The 20025-nt window shown below is 30.8% G+C and overlaps 1 protein-coding gene across 4 annotated transcripts in view; it reads right to left on the bottom strand.

Annotated features, from left to right (window-relative positions):
- The window catches only part of LOC127726604 (synaptotagmin-1-like), a 75098-nt gene extending 56581 nt beyond the window's left edge, over positions 1-18517 (bottom strand). For 2 of the 4 annotated variants that reach the window (XM_052234021.1, XM_052234022.1), the window contains exons 1-3: positions 11872-12009; positions 7824-7906; positions 4034-4106 (exon numbers count right to left, since the gene is read on the bottom strand). The gene's annotated coding sequence lies outside the window, so the exon portion shown is untranslated. Of the gene's footprint in view, positions 1-4033; positions 4107-7823; positions 7907-11700; positions 11848-11871; positions 12010-12159; positions 12244-18467 lie in introns of those variants that run through there. The other 2 variants (XM_052234024.1, XM_052234023.1) reach the window with 2 other exon arrangements.
- Between the last annotated feature and the right edge of the window lie 1508 nt (positions 18518-20025).

Raw genomic sequence — 20025 nt, 5'->3', positions numbered from 1 at the left:
TATTTTTTAGGCTTTTTTGGTTTGAATTCAACCCTTGTGCATACAAAGAGACGAGGAGTACATACTTCAAAGTGACAGCAACCCTTAAATATGAGCTAAAATAAAGTTGTAAATATTTGAATTCCCATACTTTTGGAACTGACGTTACTGGGCTTTGGTGACGATGGTTATTTTTGAAAAATGCCTATAGACTATGACATATTTAGTAAGTATGGGGAATTTCCTTCTTCTGTACAACAATTAAGTCTATCGCAATATAGCTGACAACGACATAAAAAAAGCATACAATACAAAAACACTACAACAAAAAACTATTAAAATTGAAGAGATGGGTTGCAAGAATAATAATATTATGACTTAAGTAGTAAGTGAATTCAGCTGATCCACAAATCAAAAATAAAACAAAGGAAAAAGTTCTAATGTAAAGATATATATATAAATAAATGAAATACATAAAGAAATGAACTTTTAAAAATATTTAATAATGGACTGTCTTCAAAATGTCTACAGTATACTGCTGTGAAGTTACTATAAAGTATTCATTGGTTGTTTTTTTTTAACAGATTTTAAATATAATCATTTTTTGATTATATATATATAATAATAAGGAGATGAGGTATAATTGCCAATGAGACAACTTATTATATATCCATCGAAGTTCAAATGAAGTAGATGTAAGCAACTATAGGCAACCATATCGCCTTCAACAATGAGCATATGTTAGCATTTGTTTATACTGATTTATTGATTGTTGGTGCTTAACGTGATTAGCCAACACAATTAGCCATAGCATATTGCAGCCAGTTTGAAAAATGCATTCCTTGTCCGATTTTGGCTATACTTTAGGTTCTTTTGGTTGATCAGCTCTTCAACATTTTTATTAGGATTAGGATTTTAAAATATTTTGGCATGGACCATCACTGAAGAGACATTAATTGTCGAAATGCGCATCTGGTGCAGTAAAATTGGTACCGTTTATATTATTGCAGAATTTAGTAGAAGAATCAAGGGGAACAAATTAGTATTTGTAAGCATTTAAGCTTGTAATTCCCTGCAATAGGATTACACAACAACAAAAAGAACCTAATCCTTTTACAAGAACAAAAGTCAACTCAAACCATATCAACCGAACACACTGACGTATTCAATTGCACTGTTTACACAAGCTTTGGGATGGAAATTATATTCTATCATCAGAATTCCCAGAGAGTGTAGGATATTGACTTGGCTATATCGTTGCAGCCAGTATTAAAATTGCAGAATGTAGCAGAGGAAACAAGGGGAACAAAGTAGTGTTAAATAAGTTGAAAATAAACTGGGAACACCATGGCAAAAAAAGGAAAGGACCAAAAGACAAACAACAGTATACACAACATAGAAAACTAAAGACTGAGCAACATGAACCCCAACAAAAAACTGGGGTGATCTGAGGTGCTCCAGAAGGGTAAGTAGATCCTGCTTCACATGTGGCATCTGTCATGCTACTTATGTAAGAACAAATCTGGTATTAAGTCTTATTCAGTAGGTCACATCTGAGGAAAAGAGGACAGGATTGTGGTTACAACAATTGGAACATATCCTTTGTCATGTGTGATACAGATATTACGTAACAGTCAACCAACTCTTGATGGTGTCCGTAAAATTTTCAAAGGAATGACATAAGCTTGCATTTCCCAGCAATGGGATTATACAACAACAAAAACCTAATTCTTTAAGGAGAACAAAAGTGATCACACACCGTATCAATGGAACAAACTGACATATGGGTTTTGCTCATTGTTGAAGGCCGTACGGTGATCTATAGTTGTTAACTTCTACGTCAACAACTCTCTGGTGGAGAGTTGTCAATCATACCACATCTTCTTATTTTGATATTCATTTGCACAGTTTACACAAGCTTTTGTATGGAAATTCTATTCTTTCATTAGAATTCCCAGAGTATTGAGATGTCCGTCACACAAACACAAAGTGGATTAAAATGTTCCGTTGTTGTCAGAATCAATGTAACTTACAAAGAAAACAGATCAGACTCGCATTAGGCAGACATCAATATTCTGAAACAAAATATATTTTTATTGGAAAACAAAAACGGAGTTCTTTGTTGTCTAGATCTCTTACAAACAAACATGGATAAACTCATATTAAACTGAAGTTAATATTACAATTCAAAAACATTTCAGGGATGTGTTATGTCATCAAAATATCTCAGTTTCAAAAGAATGACAAGATACCAAGTGGGCAACCAAAAACAAGATAGACTGTAGAATTGTTAAACAGAAAGACTTGAAAAAACAAAATAATGACTCGTTACAACTAACAACAAGTTGAACAATAGACCCCAGATATGTTCATTCTTTTTATTTTGCTGATCCACATAAACGGTTTAAATTTGAACCGCACAAAACTGGTAAAATTTATCCTCACAATATTTGTATATTGTAAATTTTCCAATAGAACAGCAATGGAGATGAGCACAGTAACTATAAATAGCAAACAAAAATAACAAAATTTTGAGTGCATTTAGGTACAGTGATTTTTGAAAAATTGACAAAAAATTGCAATTTGTTTATATGTTGTATACGAATAATGCTTTCAGAATTTAAAATAAGAGTTTTAATATTGCAATACGTTTTCTGTTGCAATTTTTCTGAATTTACAGTAAAATGAGACCTAAGTTATCAATACACGAACAATTATACTGAAACTGGCACAATATTCCCGTAAAATACCAGTAAATTGTAAATTTCCCTATAGAACGGCATCTGATATGAAACAGTCAACACGATACAGTTTTTTTTTGTTTATCTATTCCCAAAGTGATGGTCACGTTAGTTAAGTTAACACAGGATCAATACTAACAATTTATAACTATTGTTTCCATTAAGTCGGATATCCATATTTTCGATTTGTAAAAACTTGTTGTCAAAGTCAATACACTTCATTGATCCAAATTCTCATTCTAAGAATTAAAGACTATTATGTTACCATTGCATATTTACCAAGGTTTTAAAATTTTACTAAATTTTTCTCCTTTAAAATAATGTTTATTTTTTAGGCTTGTTTACTAAAAAAAAAAAAGCCAGAATGTTTAATTGGTTTCAAATTCCAAATTGACCATGACTTAGAGGGGCAGGTCCAATGACAATGTGTACTAAGTTTCAAGCTTATTTGACCACAACTTTACAGTAAACTACCTTTTTAGCCATTTCTTTCTACATAATAATTGGAATCACTTTTTTTCTGAATTTACAGTACCCTTTTTTCGTGGATTGAGGATAAATTGTCTATTTGTTTAATTCTGCATACAAGCCTATACAAAAACAAAAACTGATATTTTGTTGAACCTTTAAATCCATGGTTGACCTTTACCCATCAAATCCATAAAAATCGGTATCCTACAAGTATCAATGAATCCACAGTATAGGACTAATGGACAGACAAAAGGAGGAAAACCAAATAACATAATGCCCCTTTCTATACAGGGCAGGGCATAAAAATATCGTTAAAAATTGCTTACATCCCCACTTTATTTGAACTTTGGTGGATAGTTGTCTCATTGGCAATCATACCTCGTCTCTTTATTTTAATCTTGTTTAGATACAGATACCAGTTATCACATAGAATTGATATTATTTCTGGAATGGGTATGAATTTAAAGATTTTTTTACGATAGAACGAAAAGGTTGGGTTGCGATTGAAATATAGGATAATGCTGGATTCAATGTTAGAAAGGGATACAACAAAAATTTTCTCCAGATTTTAAGGCGAAAATGACAATACTATCAAATTGTGTGGCAGAATATCATGGAAGTTTTGATTTTTATAAGATTCATCTTGTCGCTCATTTAAAATTAATAAAAAAAAAAAAAAACCATGGCATTAGTATGGTACCAAGAGTATTCCATTCAACTGGCATTGAAAATAAAACTATATCCTGATATTGGAAAAAAAATTAATGCTCGTGCATGCAATCATATAATAACCAATATCTGAAAAGAAAAACAATAATCAATAGCTATACACATGTACATACCCGAGCTATGATAAATCCATATTCTTTCTTGCACCTATAACACCTAATTAAAGTCGATAGGAATCAGGGCCACCTGAAAAATTTACCATATAAGCTTGTAATAACATACATTCCTTATTGCGTACAATCAAAAATCAATGCCCAATCAACCAATCATCTAGCATCTTTGACAAATTGAAATTACGATGATATTGGGAAATAAAGCACAATCTCGGACTGACATTTCAATAACTAAAGAGCTCTTATCATTCTACGCAGTTTTTAAGTATAAAACTGCCGCAATTGTGTTTTTGTTTTAGAATTTCTAAAACTTTATGTAATTCTACATTTTTAAAGGTCTAGGGTAATATTTTCTGATTATTTTTGCCATTTGCCATTCCAAATGACTTCAAAGTAGTTTATTTGTTGAAATATTTCATCTTAATGTCAAATTTATACAATATTAAGGTCAGGTTGACTTATTTTATTATTGTATACAAAATCAGGATGCTGAACTGCAAATAGCTAAAACTGAACTTTAATAGTTCTACCGATATTAAACGGTGCAAATTAGAATATATAATAGGTCTTTGATAGTTTGGACGAGTGGTTTATATGACAAGAAGTAATCACAGAATCAATAAACTACACTATCTCAGGCTCTGCTTAATCAGATATTCAATAATGCTATTTATAGAAAATACCTATAGAAAAAGAAAAAAATTCTCAAAAACTAAGAAATTACAATGTTATATCATAAAAGAAATTTCTATGACTATGCCAACTGCATAAAAGAATACTCCTGTTAATTAGGCTGAAATAATTTATAGAAGCCTTCCTGTTAAAAATCTGGTTTGTTAGTCAACTACTTTTCATTAAACATTTCTTTTATATACATAAACATACCACTGTTAATCTGCAGAACTTTAGCTTTTACATGTCCATTTACATTACAATATTTCTTCCAGTTAAATCTCCCTGCATATATTTTGATGATGCACAATGATTGCACTAGTTGTTTTTCAACAAATGACAGTATTTATAAGAAGACCTCACCAAATTCCTCTATATCTTATAACTCTTAACATTACTGAAGTTGATGACCAAGGTCTGTCACTGGTTAGTAGGCCTTCCTATTACAATCGGGGCCTCGGTGGCCGAGTGGTCTAAGTAGTCGAACTACTGTATCACTAGCCTGTCAACACTTAGGTTGTTAATTTGAAACTCGCACGTGGCAGGTGCACTCGACTTCAATCTTAATTGACTAGGACTGTCAGTTTTCCTACCGAAGGTCTGTGATTTTTTCCGGGTACTCCAGCTTCCTCCACCAATAAAAACTGACTGCCATGAAATAGCATAATAGTGTTGAAAGTGGCGTTAAACACCAATCAATCAATCGATCCAATTACAATCAAGATGAAAAACAGCAATAAAAAATTTGTTATCTTCTTGAGTATAGCATGGGCTTGTTGTCTGATGAAATTAAACATATATTCAATGTTTCTTACTTATCTTAAATTTGCTTAAAAATAGATTAACCCATGAACCTGTGAACACAGAGGTAAACATATTTTGCTCTTTTTTCTTTAAATCCTTAATATGAATTTAAAGTGGTGTGCAACTTTTTTGCTGTTTTATCAGTCAAATGGGTTGACATTATTCATTACTGCCAGAAACACATTTTGATTGCTTAGACAGTCTAAAGTTGTGTGCAACTTTTTCGCTATTTTATCAGCCAAATAGGTTGTCATTATTCATGACTGCCAGAAACACGTTTTGTTTGCTCAGTCTGTATCAGAAACTGCACGTGTCCGAATCTATTTGGAATCTGTTACATGTGTTCTTATCAATTATTTCTAATGTTTGGAAATGCATTACTTTGTCATGTTTCATTCCTTTATCTAATTCAGTTGTTATTTTTCATTTCAGTAACATGTAAACATCGTACTTTAAGCTATGCTGTAATCAATTTGACAACTTGGAAGGATAAATTTATTCAATAAACTCACTTCTACAAGATGGGAATAAACGTCAGAAACAAAATTTCACCAAATAAATTGAAAGTGAGTTGATACGGCTCAAAACCAATAAAGTGAGAATTTGTAAGAATTAAATCCTCCATCGATCTGTCAGTTACGTTAAATTTCATTAAAATCACTTTCAAAAGAGAAGGAAATTTTCAATTAAGGAACTTGCATTATAAAGGCAATAACATTATTATCAAATTTAAATGCCATATCCAACCTCATAAACATATTTGGGAATTTTACCCTGTTCACTGACGAATTCAAAATAACAACACTGTCATAAATGACATATTTCAATAGAAAATGTATAACACATTAAACTTAAGTAAAAATAAAGATAGGTTTTTGTGCTTGATTTTTAGATTAATAAATTTCAAAAGTAAAGAATGATGGTTGAAAAAAAAATGTTTTGTATATTTTATGAAAAAATAAGGGGAAAAATGAGGTTTCTGTGTTTGTGTGTTTGTTTGTTGGTAACCAACATCCAGAGGTCAACCTAATCTTCAAAAATTTAGACAGATGTCTTAAAATATGTCAAATTCTAAATTGAACCACATTACACAAAAAATTGTAAATAAATTTAACAAAGAGATCTGCCATTAACACCAATCCCCCCCCCCCAAAAAAAACAACCCAAAATAAAAAAAACCTAACATCACAGGATATGACAGCTTTTCTTCATATACTGATTGTTTAACGTGTAGTAAAATCTGTATTGACTGATCTAATTCAGCCTAAGGATTTTGTTCTGACTACCCAGATTGGTCAGTGAAAGATTTACTTTCTACAGGTTATATAGTACATTTTGTAAGTATATTGCCTCCAGTTTTTGGTGGATTTCGTGTTGCTCAGTATTTGTTTTTCTATGTTGTGTTTTGTATACCATATACTGTTGTTTGTCTTGATCATTTTTCATTTTTGTCGAATAAAGCGAGACATAGCGATCCTACATTCCGCCGTCGTCGGCGGTGGCGGTGGCATCCACAAATATTCACTCTGTGGTTAAAGTTTTTGAAATTTTAATAACTTTCTTAAACTATCCTGGATTTCTACCAAACTTAGAAAGAAGCTTGTTTATGATCATAAGATAATATCCAGAAGTAAATTTTGAAAAAAAAAAATTCCATTTTTTCCGTATTTTACTTATAAATGGACTTACTTTTTCTGCCAGTTAACATTACATTCACTCTGTGGTTAAAGTTTTTGAAATTTTAATAACTTTCTTAAACTATCTTGGAATCGTACCAAACTTGGACAACATGTTGGACAGAAGCTTGTTTATGATTAAAAGCTAGTATCTAGAAGGAAATTTTGTTAAAAGTTTGTTCCATTTTTTCCGTATTTTACTTATAAATGGACTTAGTTTTCTTCCAGTTAACATTACATACAGTCTGCAGTTTAAGTTTTTAAAACATTTATTAGATTCATAAACTATCCTGGATTTTTACCAAACTTGGACAGAAGCTACTTACAATCAAAAGATAGTATAGAGAGGAATATTTTTATTATTCTATTTCCTCATTTTTGTTGAGCCTGCGATTAACAGCAAAAGTAGGCGAGACACTGGGTTCCGAGGAACCCTTACGAATTTTTTGCCAATTGGCATCATCATTTTTTTTCGACTAATGAATTGGTTCCTTTCGCTTCTCTTTGTCAGCTAAGTTGGTCATAAATTTTTCTGTGTAAAAAATATATATAAATTATAACTTGTTAATTACCGTAACTCTTTCAATCATTTTTGTCATACGCACTAATTATTTAACAATGTAATAATTTAAAATTACCAGAATTTCTCTTTTCAATTCCAAACTGCACAAATTTTAAACTGGTTTCGAACAATTCCTTGCTATTAATCCATTATGTCTACCTACAAAAGAAAACAATCAATGTTTTAAAACCTTCAGTATCAAAATAACACATTGTTTGTCTATGCTTAAGGCAGTTAAAATATGTTTGTAAATATTTTATTTAATCATCAAATTATAAAATGTTTTCTTTACAGGTGGTTGTTATTTAGATGACCAGATAATAAGTATAAGTAAAAGAAGATGTGTTGTAAATCAGTGGAGACAGCTACCTAACAACATAAAAAATTCTTAAAGGGTTCTTAGGAACCCTTTGAGTTGCCTGTGATATCTGCTTTCATTGTTAAATTGTAATGTTGATTAACAAAAAAACTATTAGTCCATTTATCAGTAAAATACATTTTTTTGTGTGTTAAATCAAGCATTTTTCTTCAGATGCTAAACTTTAACATTAGATTGCATCATGATGTTAACTGCGTCTTTTCCATTTCTTAAGAATTGATTGATTAGTGTTTAACGCCACTTTCATCACTATTGTGCTATTTCCTGGCGGTCAGTTTTTGTAGGGGAAAGAGGCAAGGGTGCCCGTAGAGAACCCAGACCTTTGGTAGGAAAACTGACAATCCCAGTCAATTAAGATTGGAGCCGAGCACAGCTGCACATGTGAGATTCAAACTGACAACCACAGTGTTGACAGGAAAGTAATACAGAAGTTCAAATACTTAGACCACTTGGCCACCTTTAAGGCACCTTGTTTCAATAGAAAACTAAAATTTTGTATAAACATTTTCTGTATGAAAAATGAAATCAAATAAATGTTAATGATTCCATTAAATTTATTAATCTTCCTTAACATATTCCTTTTTAATTTTGTTTAAACACTTTCTGTTTATATAAAATGAAATAAAATAATTTTTTGTGGTATCCTGGATTTATTCAGATAGTACCAGTAGGTGTGACAAGTAAAGTACAGTTGTCTTTTCAACTTTTGGTCTTTGGATGTTCGTAGAATGTCAAGGCTCTCCTGACTCCATTATATCTATTAATCTTCCTACATATATTCCTTTTTATATACTTTAATTATCTCCATCACCAGCATGATATTGATTATAAATATAAACTCCTCAAGCTTTTCTTGCATGTCTATGGTTGCAGATATCTAAAAATGCACCTTTTCAAATGTTAATTATTATGTCGCAGTCATAATTTCTGACAAATAATTGATCGCTATCTGTGACAGATCTTGCTCCTAGCCAATTTTGATTAGAAAATCAATTTCAATAGCAAATACCCATTCTTCTCTGCCTTTAATGGGAAATAATAACAAAATCTTGACAAATTGGAAGAGTAATGAAGACATGTCCTAGATATCAGACAAAAATCCCATGGAATATCAAAAATCCCATAGAATATCAAAAATCCCATGGAATATCAAAAATCCCATAGAATATCAAAAATCCCATAGAATATCAAAAATCCCATGGAATATAAGGAGGTAACCAAACATCACAGAACAGTGCTTTGATTGCTGTTCTTCATATGGATAGTTGCTGGGAGTTTTAAACAATATTGAGTCTATAAAGACAGTTTGCTGAAGCCAACATTTATTCTACCATTTATAATTATTGAACAGTTTACTGTTTCCTGAAGGGACAAAAGTTCCCTGCCCAGTGAACAGCAATAGAGTGTTTAAAATATCATTTGCCTGAGAACCCTGTTAATCTTAATCCTTTTACTACTATAATTCACTTTTTGTTGGAGAAATATTAAAAAAGAATAGTGTGTAAAAAATTGAAATTAATCGGTCTTACAAGAAAAATTTGTGTCCCCTTTACTCGTAATGGGACAAGGAACTTATTGTCCCATTGTCATGCTGGTCTTGCCTTTACAAATAAAGATTTCATTTTGTGATCAAATTTTCACCAAATTGACTTAAAGGAAGAGCAAGATTGCATCCAATGAGAAAAATTTTTACAAATTTACCTGAAAATAACAAATATATCAACGGAAAGAGCATATATGGATGTTCTTCATCGACCAGAAGAATTGGCTTTTGGTCAAGTCTCGTCTGATAAATTCTCTTTTCGTCTGTAATATCTGTCCAATATGTGATGTTTTAACGTAAAAATGAATGCCTTTATCTAAGGACACACCATTAACAGTATATCTATTACAGTTTGGAAGATGTTTAAAAATTGGAATTATATAAGATCTCATCAATCATGCATTTTTGTCAGTTGCTAGAGCTTTACATTCATAAATACAAGCATCAATAAATGAATCGTAGAGACTAGATATTTCAAATCACTTTCAATTCTGAAAAATTTCCAAGTAGAGACAATACAACTGATTTGTTCAATCATAGAACTCGAATTAATCCTTTTAATTTGACAGCTATCCAATTTCTGTCAGCTTCTAAACTCTAAATATCATCAAAAATAGCAATACATATTTTCTTATTAAAGATAACAGGGCAAAGACCTTCCTTCTTTGTTTGATTTTGTCCATTGACTCTTAATTCTAGGAGATGATAATAGCTAGTATATGATATAGAGTATGCTCAGTCAATTTGTTGTCTCATTGATAAGACATTCAACTGTCAATGGAAGTTCAGAACACGAGAACATCATTATATGAACACCTGCCTTAGATAGGTTTAAAGGATATTGAATAACTGAAATCCATTTACAATGGAGAAAATCCTAATGTCTCATTCAGCTTTTATTACATTACAGGCTTTCGAAAGGTCAAATTTATATCATATAGAAATGATTCAAGTGGTGTGGTTCCACTGTCTACTTTTAAATTGAAACCATTTTTATTAACCAGGTAAATAGGTGAATTCTATAGCATGATATATATATAGTTTGTTAGTCTTGTGTGTTTTTAAAATTTTGGTTCATTTGTATGTTTCAGAGTTTAGTGTGGCGTCAATTTCGCTAAACTAGTATATACATTATTGTTTAGGGGCAAGTTGAAGCCCGGCTTCTAATTTGGGATTTACTCTCTGCATTGGAGATTCATTGGTGACCTTCAGCTGTTTCCTGCTCTTTGGTTGGGTTGTTGTCTCTTTGACACATTCCCTATTTCCATTCTCTATTCTATAATGTCATTTTTTATGATACTAAGCAAACTTCTGACCACCGAGGAGCCTGAGGAGCACCTGAGTTCAGTCCATGTTTTTGGTGGGACTCCTGTTACTCAGTATTTAGTTTTCTGTGAAGTGTTTTGTGGATGATTTTTTTTTATCATTTTCTTTAGTCAAAGGCAATTTTCAGACGATTATTAGTATCTTCTGCCTCCCCCTCCCCCTTTTTTAAGTAAAAATCATGTTAAGTGAGAGTTGTTGTTGTTTATGTTGAGGGATCATTAAGGATTAATAACTAAAAGGCATTTAAAAAGGGGGAACACCATAATGTCTTGTTCAGTTCTTTTAATAAAAGTACAGAGATTTTCTCTCTAAAAAAGGAGATGTATTCTCCCTGTCAGTAAGCTGGTCTTTAGAGGGAGATATAGGGAGATTTTCTGTCAAAAGATGTGAGATCTGTTACCCCTGTCAGGAGACCCAGGTCTTCAGAGGGAGTAATGGGGATATTTTCTCTACATAGGGGGGAGATCTGTTCTCCCTGTGAGAAGACTGAATTTCTGAATTTGAGGCTCCCATCTATATTTTGAGGGGCGACTCCTGCAGGAATGTTGTCTTGTGTGCACCCACCCAATTTCCTTTCTTGTCAATGTATTCTAATAAAGATAAATGATTGTGTATGAAACTCATCCAAATTACCTTTCTCAAATAAGATGTGAAAATATTAAGCTACTAATAATATTCAAAGATATATAGAAGCTAAATATTTACCTGTCCACAGAGAAAACTATATCCATTACAGATATATATATTTCCCACAGTAAATTACCCAATTTCTTATTTTTGTTTGTAATCCTTTTGGTACAACAAATTATTCTTCAAATAACAAAAGCTACAGATGATAAAATAAACAAGATACGTGGAAAAATATTTAGATTTTACCTGAGTTGAAAAACATACACCATGTTTAAAGATTTTAATTCAGTGACCATGAAATCTTTGTTCATCCATAAAGAATTTCAGTCTTTTGTATAAACTTCGTGATAGGCTTTCTATACCCCAGGTGAAAATTAAACCTTAGCTGTGACGTGGATCTTTAAATTTCTTCTACGTCATAAATCCTTTTATAAGTATTTTTGTTGGTGATAATAAATTTTTGTGTGAAGATCTTTTCAAGTGTTTAAATTTAAAGATAATTTCGTATTTATAAATACTGTACTGCATGGATACTTTCTTTGTAAAGTTCTTATCCTTTTTTCCTCTCTTTTGTACATTAACACAGTTACTTTTTCTTCATATCATAAAAGGTGCTACCTGAAATGGAGAGTTATATATATAATAAGGACAATTAATTTGACAGTCACAGTTTTTAACTTTTATGCACCCATAAAAGACATATGCTTGGGTAAACCAGCTCCTTAATGTTGCACATGTAAGAAAGTAATCCTAAGAGGATATATACCTTAAGAGATATTTGAAAGATGTCTAGCACAATATCATAGTATAAGTAGAAACTTGAAGGAAAACGAAATAATTGAAACATGTCAACTGCAATTTAATAAACACAAAATTTTGTATGTAGTTTTGGTGAAGCTGTCTTATTGTTTCTCTTAGGAAAAGTACAAGAAATGAAAAACAGAAAATTAACAAAAATGTTGCACAAAAAGGGTTTAAAATGGTTGTGATGTTAAAATTTACTATTATTATCATAGGATCTCTTCACAATTTTCAGTTTATGAAAAGAACAAACATTAAAATGAACAAATTTTGAGGCATTTAATAATTGATGCATAATTTGTTGCCAAAAAACCACAGCTTATAACAATCTTATTTGTTGAAAATTTCTTCATTATTTTATTTTAAATTTCACTTACAAAAGAATCTCAATAAAACAAATAAGAAAAGACCTATATCTTCACTTGGAAAATAAATAATAATCCCTCCATTGTCCATTGTGATTTAAATTACTTTTCAATATAATGTATGAAAAAAGATCAGATAAAGATCTATGTTTTCACGTTTGGTAAATATACTTGTTTTTATGTAAGTTGTTTTTGGGGCTCATATTGATCTTTTGAGCTAAGCCAATTGCAACTGATTTTTACAGTTTGTTCTTATGTTGTGCTGTTACACCACTGTCTTAGGTTAGGGGAGGGTTGAGGGCTCACAACCATGTTTAACCCCGCCACATTCTTTAAGTGCCTGTCCAAAGTCAGGATCCTGTAGTTCAGTGGGTGTCATTGGTTCATGTCTGTAATATTTGTTTTTGGTAAATTTTATTACAAATTAGGTCGTTAGTTTCCCCGTTTGAATTGTTTCACATTTGTCATGTCACGGCCTTAGCTGACTATACAGTAGGGTTTTACTCATTGTTAAAGGCTATATGGTTGCTTTTAATTGCTTACTGTACATCCACCTCATTTGAGCGCTGGTGGAAAGTTGTCTCATTGGCAATGATACCACATCTCCTTATTTCTATATTTAACAAATGGTAAGCCCATTTTATACAGTATGAGAATAAAAGTCCTTCTTTTGTTTTTTTTTTTTAATTGTAATTAATATATCAAATAAATTTGTTTATAATTAGTTTGAGCAGTTTATTATTAATTAAACAAATTTGTTTAATTAATTTGAGCTCATTTCTTCTGATTTTCAAGAGATTTTCACTTGCAATCTCAGAAATATTTGCAGTTTCTTATTTTTTATTTGTAGGGCTCGACAGTTTTGTAGCAACTAGAATATTACTACCTTATAGTCGTTTCTGGCTCATTTCAATAAATATCACCGGTATGTAAAAATTGTATGCGATCCTTTCACAGTAACTGCATGTGCATTGGAATTCACTGCATGTCTTATAGGATTGCAAGTATATGCTTTATTTTAATCACTTTGCACTTTCATGACTTGATGGTGGTTCTTCTACATCAGTTTGTTAGAATTTCTGACCTAAGTTGAACAGTTTGATTTGATGAAACAAATTGCAATTGAGCTAGAATTTTCAACAAGCTGCAATAGGTGGAGAGAAACACTTACAATGAAGTCACTGTAAAAGAATACAAGATTTTGGGCTTGACATATATATTGTATAGACATCTGTTTTAATTGCTGATCTCGTTTTTGTCCCTTATGTTGTTGGTTTCTGTCTTTTTTGTTTTACAATTTTCTTTTGTTCCGACTCTCTCATGTGGCTGCTTTTTTTTCGTGGAAATTCTATTTTTAGTAGCATTTACAAGGTTAAAGGCATTTATTAACATACTATCACCTCTGTTTTCGAGCTACACACGATTATTCAGAACCTCCAAGGCAAAAAAGCTATCATAATTAAGTACAAAGCAATATTCCTTATATGTTTATTATCAAACTGGGAAATTAAGGCACAAATACAGATATCATAGGTCTCAAAAGAGATATGTTCCTGTACAGATCAGTTATAATGGTATCCATATATATGTAGTCAGAGGTCAAAATGTTTCACAACTCAAAAATACTTTTACATGTTTCACATGAAAACACAATTATAAAAAATAATTGTCAAAAAATTAAATTTTGACTCTTCAACTCATAAATGTGTACAGTTTTCACTGCTTTTTTTTATGAAATATCTTTATGACATGCCATTACTGAGAAATCTTTAGTTAAATACACAGTAATCATTAAACTCATTTTCAAAACTTCAGTGTATAATAATTGTCCATTCCTTCATATAAGAAATGTGCTTGCATTAACCTGCTTCAGATTATAGTTAAAAAAAAAAAATTCTTTTTGTATATTTTGTTGCTATTTTGAAGTAGTTCAGTATATTGTGTGCATGCATGGTTTTAATCAAAATGGTAGAAACAAAACACCAAAATAAGGTCGATACAATCTTAGCCTGTTTGTACTGTAATATTCATTTCTACTATTGTTTAGAGGCCACATGCATATATATATGTTGACCCCAATATGTTGCTTGTTTTAATTTGTTGCTAATGATTGCAGAGTGTTTCACTACCATATACACCTCCCATATCCTTTTATTCATATAAGAAAATATAAATGTCACAATTTAGTTACTAACAAATCGAAATTCATATTTTTTTCTAATCAATGCAAAGATCAAGATTGTGGGTGCATTTGCTTATAGTAACTATTTACATAGCCTTATTTCCAAGGGAAGTTTTAAACAAGGCATAATAACCTTTATTTAAGTAGCTTCATTAATTTCAAAGATCAAACTGACACTTGATTGTTATTGGGTTAGAAAACTTTCTTTACAACATACTGTGAAGTCAATAAGTAAAAGTTGTGTATTGATTTGATGTCTGTGTCATGAGAACGTTTTCTAAAGCTTTACAGTTCTTAGAACTTCCTGCAATCTAACAACATATAATCAATATCTATGTCTTAATGCTAGCTTCTATCAACTATAAATTTATGATGTAAAAACAATAACTATTTCATTTCCTTCTGATTTTGTCCTCAGCTAATTCACTCTATCTTTAATGCCTTATTTTGCAATTTTTGAGACAATAAATATCTGATTTCAAATAATCACAAGAAAAAAAAAAGATTAATCAATTATTTTTTTGGTAATCAAAGGGAGATAATCATTGCTTTTGATAATTGAATTTCCTACAAAATTCTTATACTGAAAGTTTTCCAACAGGCAAAATTGCAGAATTTTAGAATTTTAGAATCACTTTATTTGGTGTCTTTGATAAGAGTGTTTCTTATAATATTAATTTGTTTCTATTTCGGAAACACATGTCTCATCCAATACAATTACTTGTGAACTCCCCTAATGTCAAATTTTTGTCTGTCATACAGGTCAGTTTTTTTTATTTTTATAGAAAACTATGTACAACATCTTTGTGGGGATATTAAAAGCTGACTTGAGGATCTAGTTAGAACTGACATTTGTTTAAAAAAAAAAAACAACAGAAGACAAGCTTTAAAAAACATTGAGCTTAGTTTTTCAATTACCTATGAAAAATACTACAATCAACATGATCAATACATTTTAACTTTACAAATAATCAGTTCTTCAGAATATATTGTAAAACTAAACATCAGCTGTTCAACATAATATGAACTTGTTTATCTAAAAATAAGAGAAGATGTGGTATGAATGCCAAGGAGACAACTATCCACCAGAGACCAAATAAAATACATGTAAGCAACTACATATATATGTTTAGCTTGTTAACAGCTCTCTTTCATCTTTCATTCACTATATGAACATATGGAAAACCTAATGAGTCATCTAAAATCAAAGAAAATTTGCATTTTTGGGGTGTGAAATGAACGTGGAAATTCCACCGATATACTGTAAACCATAGAAAGTTGTTAGATCTTGCACTGAAAAACAAATACCCATGAGAATAAGCTAGTTATTATGAAATAATAAAATTTCAATGATATTTCTTACTTTAAAAGCTACAAAAATAGTTCTTTTACAGAAATAATTGACTTATAAATGTTTTGATCTGACCTTGCTTGGTGTGTTTTTAATGTTGAATAAAGTACAATTTATAATATTACCATTAGAAAAAAACCTTTATCTTTATTTCTACTTTATAAAGGAAATAAATTTTTTCCATTTTCAAAGGTTTCTTCCAAAATCACACAAAGTTCTTCTTCACGGATATGCGACAACCTGTCAGCATTGTCGGCAAGGGAGATAACTCTTTGTTCACTCAGTCCTTCAGCATAATATGATTGCAGTAAAAGTCTATTTAACGGAACCACCTCTACTGCTCGCAACTGATCAAAAGTGAAATCTTTGATATTGTTTAGGAAACTGAAATATGTGTTTGGAAAAGTGTTTATCCAATGATAAACGATATCCGCTGTACCATGGAAATTACAAAGATGAATCTTTTGTTTCTTTTTACACCACAGTTTTACTATATATAGTACATCTGTATAAGCCTTTTTGCTACAAAGATCATTCTCTGTACCATGAATGTTTATTATGATTGGCTTCCACACTTTAAATTTATATGTTTGTGATAAGCCCAACATTCGCTGAAATACAAGTTCTTGTTCCATCCAGGTAAGACTGTGTTGTCGCCTGTCAAGTCCTATTTCACCAAGTGCACACACATGCTTATTTCGAAACAATCTCTTTAGTATAGAAAACTTCTCCTTTGTTATGAATGTAGCTTTTGTAGGGTGTATTCCAATAGCTACCTTCCATGTTAGATTGTCAGGAATTATAGTAGGATAAAAGTCTGGATCACAAAAACACACGATTCCATGTGGAATAAACACTTCTTGCTGTTTTGTCAATTCAGGTTTGTTAACATGTTCAGACAAAAAATCCCATTTATTTGTTTCCCATTCATTTTTGATTGTCTTCAGATCTGAATTCCAATCTATCCAACTTTCTTTCTCCAATTCTTGTGTCCCTGAATCTTTATTCAATAGAGAAATTGAATACGATTCTAAATCTATTGTAGATTTTTAAACCATTTTGTATGGTCACATGATTTTATTCTCGCTACTGTGTTTATTTCACTGCTATCCCATTTTACATTGTTGTATTGGTTTGTATTCTGTTGTACGCTCTTCCACAGATCACAGGTGTGCAAGTCCTGAAGCAGGTCAAGATGAAAGTGACAATCAAATGCTTCCATTTTATAATTTCTATTTTTAGATCATTGAGGAAGAAGTAAAAGCATGATTCGGAGGCTTTCTTGGAGAGTCATGTATTGTTTCCTTCTTCAGCTATAACTGTATAACGGTAGAGTTTCTTCTTTTCACTGTTTGCCATTGATTTAGTTCTATTTTTCGAATCCAGAACAAAGTATAATATTCACAATTTGCACTTAAATTTGAATTTTTTTCCTGATTCACAAAAATTTTAAATTTTGTCCTTTGAACATTAAAACTGTCATTAAAATTTGATTAACTATGATCCCAAAAAATTAGAATGTGGCATAAAATTAACTTTTCAAGTGATTAGCATAGTTTCATTGTTTTTTGCTATAAATTTGTTTCACACATATGTTTAACATGATTTTAAGACAAATGGTACATACAGATTAGTAGAGTACAGATATAATTTCCAAGTAACAAAACTCCATAAAGGCCTTAAAAATGGACATTATAATTAAACATTCCAATGCAGTACACATTCATATCATTATACAGAGTACAGGGTTACTATGAATTTCAATGGTTACTGTGATAAATTCCATATCTTTGAAATGATATCCATGCCACATGCATTTAGAGTATATTCATGTGTAAGATACATTTTGAAACACATGTCAACCTTAAAAAGTGTCCTAAATAGCAGATGTAACAAGACATTTATTTGATAGACTCATGTACATACTGTACAAATGGAACTGCTAGCTATAATAATAATAAAATTCTCCAGTATTATTCCTCATTCATAAATAATCATACATTGCAAAATATCTGCACAGCTTTGAAATATACATGATATATATATGAAATCTTTTACATGTGATTGTGCAAGAGTTTATGTTTAAATATAGAACTTTTATTTTAGTTAAATAACTAATTACTAAATATAGATTTATGCTTACCTGTCATTACCTGTGTTTTGTAATCTATGGGTTACTAATAATAATTTCTTTTGTAGCACCTGCAAAATATCATTAAATATTAAAACATTGGTGAAATAACAGCAATTCTACTCATAATTATGATATATATTAATGAAAAAAAAAAAAAAATTCTTAACAATCTTATTAAAGGACACAACATACATATAAGGTGCCTTTTTCATTAAACATGCTTGACATTTACATTGCATGAATCTATAATACAGTTAGCTGGATGGATGCAGTTCAAACTTTTCAATTTAACTTCGTTGGCTGTAGGTGTGTTATTACTGTATTTTTTTGTTTATTTTTGGTGTAAAAATGGAAAAAAAATGTCATCTTGTCATTCAATTGAATTTGACAGCTGTAGGAAATTAACCCTGCATTTCATGGCAGAAAAAAATGTGAGCCATAAAAATATATCTTGGGTGTTTCAAAGCACCATTCTTTTTTTATTTGGCGTTTCTATTAAATTTTTTGGAAACTTCAGGTGACATGGTTACTAAAGCTTGTAAACAGGAGAAAAAAGGGCTGAAAATTTGATTGGTTAACTTCTGGTGATGATAATTATCTTATATGCAATGAAATGTCATGTGAAATTTTCACTGTAGTAGTGGACAGGATAAAACTCTACTCATGACAAGTATTTCTTTATTTGAAACAAAGATAAATTCTGCACATTTTTTTTAAAAGTCCCAATTTAACAGACTAATAGGGGAAAAACAATGGTGGTATTACTCCTTTGTAATTGTTTATAACTTACTATAAAGTAAAGATTTTGTTAATTTTTGACCTATGGTTGCTTTCATCCATGTCATTTGGTCTTTTGTGGATATTTGTCAATCACAATACCATACCTGCCAACCTCTGAAACCTTCAAAGAGGGAGATCTCCCCCTCAGCTATGACAGCTGAGGGGGAGATTTTGCGGCGAACGACATTTTCAAGTGAAATTTATGACATGTTTATTTATAAATCTACAAAACACCAAATATACTTTATTTCTTCAATCTTGGTTATATCCTATACAAGGTGTGTTGTTGTTTATTTGCCTGTTTCAATACCTCTGAGCATACTCGAGAGAGAGTTGTCACGCCACATCATGAGATTTGAATTTTTCAACTGAAGTATATTTCATCATCTTTTTTTTTTTTATCTTTATTAAATCATCTAATAGCAGTGTTCCTTCAGCCTAGCATGTAAATTTTGTTCAATACATTTCTTATAAATTTCAATTTAAACATTGAATAGAAGTATAGATCTCTTAAAAGATTTACAAAATATTTTTTTTTATTTGTCCCAAGACATTCAAAATTATTAAATTACAATCCTTTTATGATTCTTTGTTCAATTTGTATTTAATTTATATTCTTTTATCAATTCACATTATTTTAAGGAGGGTAAGTTAAAACATGATTAAACAGGGGAAGTAACCCCAAATTTCTTTGAAGTGTTTTTCAAAATACACAAAGCTTGAGGAAAAGTCGTTAATGATCGTTAATTAGTATTATGTTTGACACCCAAGCTGTCAAGTGAAGCCA

The sequence above is a fragment of the Mytilus californianus genome, unplaced genomic scaffold (assembly GCF_021869535.1).
Source record: "Mytilus californianus isolate M0D057914Y unplaced genomic scaffold, xbMytCali1.0.p SCAF_18, whole genome shotgun sequence".
Classification (NCBI taxonomy): domain Eukaryota; kingdom Metazoa; phylum Mollusca; class Bivalvia; order Mytilida; family Mytilidae; genus Mytilus; species Mytilus californianus.
Note: the sequence above shows the minus strand (reverse complement) of the source record. Positions and strands in the feature narration are given on the sequence as shown.